Consider the following 8,357-nt stretch of genomic DNA (forward strand, 5'->3'; position numbering starts at 1 on the left):
AAGTGCATAATAATTGTCATGTGCATCTCATAAAGTTATTCAGAAATATTAGTCATCATTTAATAACTGCAGATCACCTGAATATATATATATATATATATTTCTTTTTAAAGCACCTATTTCATGTTAAAGCGTATCCAGCCTTAGGAGCCATCTCATGAAACCTCTGGTCTGGTCTGAAGCAAGTACACAAGCAGCTGAGTTCTGCATGTGCCTGGTAACATGCTAGTGTAGCAGACCCACAGCTGGTGTAGATTGTTGTAGCTCTTGATTTTAACGAAGCTGTTGCAATGAATACCAGCTGAGAATCTTCTTGTGTAGTTCTAGAAGTTACCAGAAAGTATAATCCAAAAATAATAAATTCAGTCCTAGCCCAGTTATAACAAAACAGGTGAATTAATTCAATATGGTTTTGTAGAAAACACTGCAAACACACGGAGTCAATTATATGGTTTTATGATGCCAAAGAAAAAATAGGGAAGGTTTGTAGGAAATCATGTTGCAACATTGAAGCAACAATGCAAGACCTCCTAGGAGTGGAAAGTGGATTTATTTTAAATCTGAACTGATTTCAGCTATTCACTTATGCCTTCTTCCCACATCTCCGTTGTAAATGTCTTTTTGTAACCTGACTTCACAATCCTGTCCCACTTCAGCAAGTCATTGGGGTTTACTCACTGCCCTTTGCCTCATCTTGTGTGCTTCCAAGCTGTAGGTAGATATGTGCTGGGATCTTGATGACCTGTTAATCGAGGTGCTGTGATACACACCATTCTTGTGACTATTCTCCAGCTGTTTTTTCTTTCTGATGCTTCCACACCCAGATGTTATTCATTCTCCCTGCACACTAATATTAACATTTGTAGCAGTTTTCTACATGTTAAGAATAGGCAGAATATTCAGGGTATGCATGCTTTGGTATACATATTATCCTTGTTTTACATATCTAGATAAGGTTACATTTAACAGATAATAAACCAGGAGCATATTGAAACAATCTGCATGATTGTTATCTAACTTGGCACTTGAGAGAATTACAGAATTAGCTCTGGTGATAGCTATAGTGTTATGTGCAAGATCCTTTTTAAGTTTTTTTTCTCAAAGAAAAGAAAATGTGAAAAATAAACAAAAAAATAATTCATAAACTTTCCTTAAATAAAAATTGCAATAGAATAGTTTCACTGGCTGGTGCTGAATTTCAAGATCCTGAAATGCTAAGTGTTCCTTCATTTGTGAAAGAAAATTTTACACAAGAACATCAGTTATGTAATCCTTTTACATTATTATTCTAAATGCGTATTGCTCCACTTCTTGTAGAAGGCACACTATCTAGAGTAGATATTAACATCTCAGTCTCAATTTTAACAGAAAATGAGTGATTAGTCTTTTTTTGGGTATATGCTCTAGTCTATTGATATGGAAAGCCAGATCTCATTCAAATAAATTTCTGTTCCCATTAATTTTTAGGAAGCATAAGATTTTGCCTTAAAATATTGTGAAGATGCCTCTGCAAGCTGACAGTTGGCAATTTAATTACATGAGTTGCAGGGACAGTCTGTGAGTTAACTGCAACACATTATCATTAATCTGCTCTTGTCTGCTTTTGTAAGGTGTTCCCTACTTTAAACACAAGCTGTATATGCAATGTGTTACAGCGATTCCCCTGGTGTTATTTTTATTGTGTTATAGGCTAAATAGACACATAACACAGTATATAACTTGCTAATGTGTCAATTAATGCCACCTCAGGGCTGCAGTAAATTGCAGAGGCTTTTAAAACTGTGAATATGCATTTAATGTTAGTCTTAGGTTTCTTTCTTTTCCTCTTGCCCTATTTTCTGCCTTTTTTTTCCCCTAAATAGTCCATCTTAAAGCCCTCTGGTGCATAACAATGAATTGCCTTGAGGGAAGATAGTTGTTTAATGAATCTCAGAAATATGTATTCTACACATGCAAGTATCATATTGCATTTGATTAAGCACTGTGTGTCAAGAGCTCCATAAATTCTCTCTGTATGCTCAAAACAGAAAACAACTTGTAATGAAATTTTTCAGAAGAGTAAAAGTTATTCAGCCAGACTTACAAAAACATAGGGAAAAGAAAGAGAAATTTCCAAAGAATATGATGAAATTTTAAAGACAACACATTCTACTCAATTCTATGAGATGTAAGAATAATTACATTTCAGTACCTTTAAGAATCACTTTCATTAACTTTTTGGCTTTGTCTTGCAATATACTATGTTTTGTTTAGCAGCATATTTCAAAATAATTTTCTTATCTGGTATAATGTACTTGAAACTTATACACAAACCAGTGTATGTAGATGATCATTTGTTGAGTGAAAAACCCACAAATTGCTGTCTCACAGCTCTTAATCTCTTCAATCCTTTAAGAATCCCTGCTTTGAAATTAGTTGCAGGCTCTATCAATTTTATCTGTTTAAATGGACAAACCTAATTACTACAGAAGAGCAATTGATTTTTAAATTACCACTGATTGCACAGTGGGTATCTCAGTGGGAAGACAGGTACATTCAGCCTCTCAAATGGAATCAATGTATTAATTAATCTACAGATAGACATACTCCATAGAAAGTTCCCCTTCTCTTCACCTCCTTCCTGTAGATTCATTTGTTTCAATTTAAAAGAAATATCTGATGATACAGAAGTGAAAAATTAAAATGTAATATAAAATTGCAGATGCTGTGTCTAAGGTGTGAGTTTTGAGTTTCTGACTTTGCACATCTGGTGCCATTTGCTAGCTTAGGTGGACACTGCGTGATAAAGTATTCCTTACATCACTGAAACATTAAATTGTGCAATATAATTCCAAGATATATGTATGCATGCAGGAGCAAAAAATGACCTTTCATTCAATGGAAATTCTTTCCTTTCATGGAATTAGTAAAATTAACATAAACAAAAACAGATATGGAAAAAACAAAACATGTGCTCAGTACTGTTCTCACTGCTGGCCTTCTCAGTAGAAGGCAGAGGTGGAAATACTGGAATGAGTCCAGCAAAAAGGCACTAAGATGATTAAGTAGCATCTGCTCTGTAAGGAGAAGCTCAAAGAGCTGTGGCTGTTTAGCCTCAGAAAGAGAAAGACTTAGCAGGGATCTTATCAATGTGTTTAAATACATTTTGAAGTGGGAGGCAGGGAGGGAAGAAGCTGGAACTGGACTCCTCTCAGTGGTCGCCACTGCAAGGGGAGGAGGCACAGACTGAAATCCATTCTTAAACTCCAGTGCCCCTGTATTGACTTGCTCAAAAACTTCTGTCTGTCAATACAATTAGTTTTATCTACACTGCAGAGAATCTTGACAAATCAAATTGTCAAATCATCAAATTATTTGATAACTCAATAAACATGTTGAAATTTAATAGATATGCTTAATGTCAACTAAAGTCATATTGCAGGGAGGATACAATTAGCTTGGAGAAAAATATACTTTTGGCTTCTAAGGCTAGATGTTTACTTGCATAAGATCTGAAGGATATTAAGGTAAAAGATATTTTCTATCTCACAGTGCTTTACCCTTCTGACTTCAGCTTTGAAGTACCTTAAGATGAGTAACAAAAAGAAGTAAATAGAAAATTGCTAAATTGTACACACTCGCCAAGCCCTCCAGTTATTAAAATGCATTATGGATACTCATGTCAGCCTACACATTTACTTGCGTGTCCTTGACTACTCCAGAACTGTCATGAGAGTGTAACACCTTTAACTATAACAGCCTACATCTGTTTATTTCCCCTTTGCATTGGAGAGAGAGGAAATGCTGATTTTTCAGAGTCCCATCCCTTACTTCCACAGATTATCTACCTTTTACCATATGTTATGTTGCGTTTCCATTTATGACAAACTGAATTTCATCTGTTCACCATCCCTGTCTATCCTTGCCCTAGTGGATATGTTGGGTCTTTTCTAGGACAAACTCCAAACTCATTTTTTTGCTTGACATCATTCATCTGATATCACTACACAGCCTGATGGCATAAGTAGGCTGCCAGGCTTAGGCATGAATTTCCGGGACATGTCTTCACCTAATGCACATTCTTGAGTTAGCCAGAAGAAGAAGACACTTTCTTGCTAATTGTACTGAGTGTGCTGCCCACAGCTAACCCTGAAAGGTTTAAACAGTCAAACAGTATGGATAAATTATACGTTTGCCTTCAAAAGTCACTCTGATACTTCATCTGCCCTGCAGCATGATCACCACTGCACAGTTATTCTGAAAACCCTGATGCATTCTTTGGTTTCCAACTTTTGCTTTAACCCTAAGTCAGAAAGCAAATAATATTATGAACAACTTCCTGGGCTCTGTGGTCTGAGTTTGGTAGCTTTCCATTAAAACTCTTGTTTCACTATGTCAAAAGCTGAAGGTGCTTCACTATGTAGGGTCTCTCTTTGATCCAGCAAAAGCATTCCACATCCTGTAATGAATTTTACCATCCTATAATGAATTCTGAGTTTACATGGTATGTTTTTTTCTACACATTTTCCACTCATCTTTTGTATAGTAACAATTTAAAAACTTCAAAAAGTTGAGACTTCATAACCTGTGGAAGTCCACCAATGAATAGATAAAGTAAAGAATCCCAGCACCTAAAATTCGCTTGGCAGAGATCAGTACAATATTTAGAGAGATTAGAAACCAAAGCACCAGTCCAAAGAGAAGGTTTCATTTCTGTTACTGAATGCTGACAACTGGAGGGAAAGGAAAATGGTTCCATGTATCCCATTTTTTGCCTTAGCTCTTTTTGGAAACCCAATGACCACAGAACCTCTTATGTTTTACCAAGGTTTACGAGTTAAAGATGCTCACTCAGTAGTCACAAACATCTTAATTTCAAGATGAATGATTGGTTAACTAAGAAAGCTGTAATTACCTGCTAATCAACATTAGTCAATGTTGGCCAATTCATAATGGCTTTACTGCTCTTCTCAGTCTTGCACCATCCTGAGTTTTTGTCTATGTTTTATCCTATGTTAGGACCATAGGATTTCTCTCAGTTCGACTCAATATTTGCTGAGCCATGTCTTCATTCATATCTTCAGCATCTTTGTTTTAATGTGCCAGTATATCTTCAGATATTTGTTCAGGAGTCTATCTATATTAATCACCATAAGGAATAACAGATCTCTAGGCCACCTGCAAGTACCTAGGAGAAAGAAAAACAACAAAAGAAAAATGATAGAATGAAACAAGAGAAGTTATAGAAACTATTTAGTTTCCTGGTCTGAAATGATATAATTTTTCTGATAGGGGTCCAGCAGTGCATGACATCATTAATCCAGCAATGCAAGCAGTAACAGCAGAACATTGTGATGTATGACCATGGCTTTCAGCATTGTTTTTAAAACACTGCAGTGCAGGGTAATCACAGAAATGCAAAGGAAAGATGTTTAGGTACATATGTCCACACATCTACAGCATGATGAGACCTGGTGTTACAAATCATTTAACCCTCAGAAAAAACCTGGCAAACTTTAAAGGTATATGTAACCCTGGAAGAGCATGAAACTAAAAAACTTAGGATACTGTTTTGATGCACTCAAGTAAAGTATAGTACACATTTCTAAATTTTCTCACAGAATGAAATGTTCTCTCCAGCCTGGGTATTGTAACTTCCCATTAAATTTACTTCTAGTACTGAGAGGGCAAAGATGTATAAGAAAATCTATACTGCAACACAGCTTGCTGGATTGCTTCAGCATCAGTGAGCAGTATTTATTAAAAAAAATACAAGACTGAAATATGTGTAATGTATTTTATTCTTAAAACTTACAAAATGCATACAACAAACAGCATAAATTGATCTTGATTTATTCTGCTTGCATGCTGTCATCATCTATTTTCTGGTTGAACAACCAGCTTGTGACAATACACTTAATGGATGAGATAAAATAGTTTTTAAATTTGATTATAGTCTTTGCACTTGAAGTGTGAAGGTTGTGTTAGCACTTCCATTATGAGCTCCTGTTTTGGCAGGGTTTATGTTGCCACCGTAAAAATGTGTTTCTGACTTAGTCTTAGTCTGGCTACCTAAGATTGCTGTCTGAGGAATAATTAGATTACACATAATTAAAAATATATTTTTATGCGCACTTCCATACATTGGAACATAGTTAATAAAGATTTTTAGTATCATGATCAAAGGCTGACTGGTGCTCCTTTCTTTACAACCACATATCTTTTTTTTTCCTCTGCATCTCCTTCTATGCTTAGCTGATAGAACTTTTCAGGTATCATTATCTCCAAGAGGATTCCAGCTACATACTAGAAAGAAAAAATAAACAAAAAGAAAATTCATATGTTTCTAAATATTCCCAGATATGTAACCATAAATTCCTTTCAAAAAGGGAGAGGTTAAGTGCTGCATTAGTTTTCATGCTGAGGATTATGAAATTATAGTGATACCACCAGGAAATATTTTTGTATAAATTTAATTAATTTTTTAATGTATTATAAAGTCACCAAAATTTGTGCAAAGCTTACTTAGTGGAACTGGTCAATAACTACCTGAAGAAACCCACTTTTTATTAGAAAATACTAATTCACTAAAACTATTTCTTTTTGACCCATATATCAGTTTTAACACAACCTTTTCTGGTGAAGTTATCTCATGTCAAGCGTGTGTTTTTCCTGACTGAAACTGGAAAGTGAGACTGCCCCGCTTCCTGAACAAACAAATAGCTAAGATATTCATAGAGGATGTGGAAAATCCCACTTCACTGCTGTGCTCTGCAACTGGCAAAACTGGAATTTAAACCCATGTGTCTGTATGTGATATGTGCCTGAGGCATGAAGCTGCTGATTGTTGCTGTTTTGATAGTTAAAAGAAAACAGCTCAGAGTTAACCTACTTTGCTGTTGAAGCTGAGATATCCTGAGATCTGCCCAGCTCTGTGCATGTAGCAGCTGTTGCCAGTGTAAATTAAAGCACTATATGTAGTCCCATAAAATATTGTTCCATGTTTACAAAGGTACAAGTGATTCCACGTTACATGAAGTGGTAGAAAGGCTGCCTCTGGAAGGGGTTGGACTTGCTTCCATTGTGCACTGCATACAGTCGGATCTAGAAACCAGAGGGGTGATTTAATGTCATTGACTGGATATATTAATATTTTTAAAAAACCCTAACATTTAAATGCCAGTGTATGCAAATGGTTCAAAGTACACGTCCACAGTCTTGCAATGTCTGAATATATATTCAACATACACACTGCAATTAAAAATCAGTTTGGCAGGGAATTCCCTGACAATTCTGGCTTGAAACTCAAAGATATATTAAACCTCCTCCTTATCTCAAAACAGAAAGTGCACAAGCCAAGATTTGTCAGTGGGCCATGCCTTGTGCTGTGCCCAAACTGTGGTTGTGTTTATGGCTATGAAGTAGATGATGAATGTGCTTTTTGTCTTCATGATGAATTTGCTGCCTTATGGTTAATGATGAAGATTCAGGCACAAAGTGTCTGGAATTTCTGTTTGTAAGTTGAACCCTTATCTGTAGAGAATCATCAGAGTGCAGATCAGGATTTCAGGATGCTGTGGTTTCTAGGGCAGCTTCTTATGGGGAAACAATTAGATGAGGAAGATCACAGCAGAAGACCTAATTATTCCTTATTATCTTATCTTTACCTTTTTTCCCTTGCCCCCTCAATTCTTGAGAAGTATTTATTTTCAGGGGGAGCTATCCAAAACCATTTTTTTTCTATTTTTGGGAGCCATATTTCCTACTTTCTCAGTAGGATAAGTCAGCCAGTCCACCTTCTCATGGAAAAATAAAAATAAAAATGAAAAAAAAATATTTTGAAAGTTTAAAATTTTAGTTATGAGGAAGAACAAACTGTCTATTTTCATTGTATTTTTGAACTTTAGGCAGATGACTTAGTAATGAAGAGGTTAAACTTGCCATGTACCTAAAATATGTTCTTAGGAATAGATTTCAGTTAGGTTAAAGCAGGACAAATATATCAAGTCTCTATACAACTCTATACAGTTCCCTTTCAACATATGGCTAGGAAAGGACATTGATGAAAACAGTGACCTAAGAATTTTGAAAGCCTCTGGCATAAATACTTCAGTTAAAAACAGAGATACAGTGAGAAGTATGGGGAACTTAGGAAACCACTTGGGGTTAATATTCCAATAAAGTACATGAAAGATTAGTCTGAAATTAAAGGCACTTTTCATATCTCTAGTATAACTGAAACAACGAAAACAGTTGGTGAACATGTCACTCACTTTTTAGACATGTCTCAGCTGTCCATGTGCTTACCACATCACCCTGTTAAATTTTTAGAGTTTTTAATATGAATATCAATCCTTCTTTTCATAAATGTAACCCAT

The sequence above is a fragment of the Geospiza fortis genome, unplaced genomic scaffold (assembly GCF_000277835.1).
Source record: "Geospiza fortis unplaced genomic scaffold, GeoFor_1.0 scaffold54, whole genome shotgun sequence".
Taxonomy (NCBI): Eukaryota; Metazoa; Chordata; class Aves; order Passeriformes; family Thraupidae; genus Geospiza; species Geospiza fortis.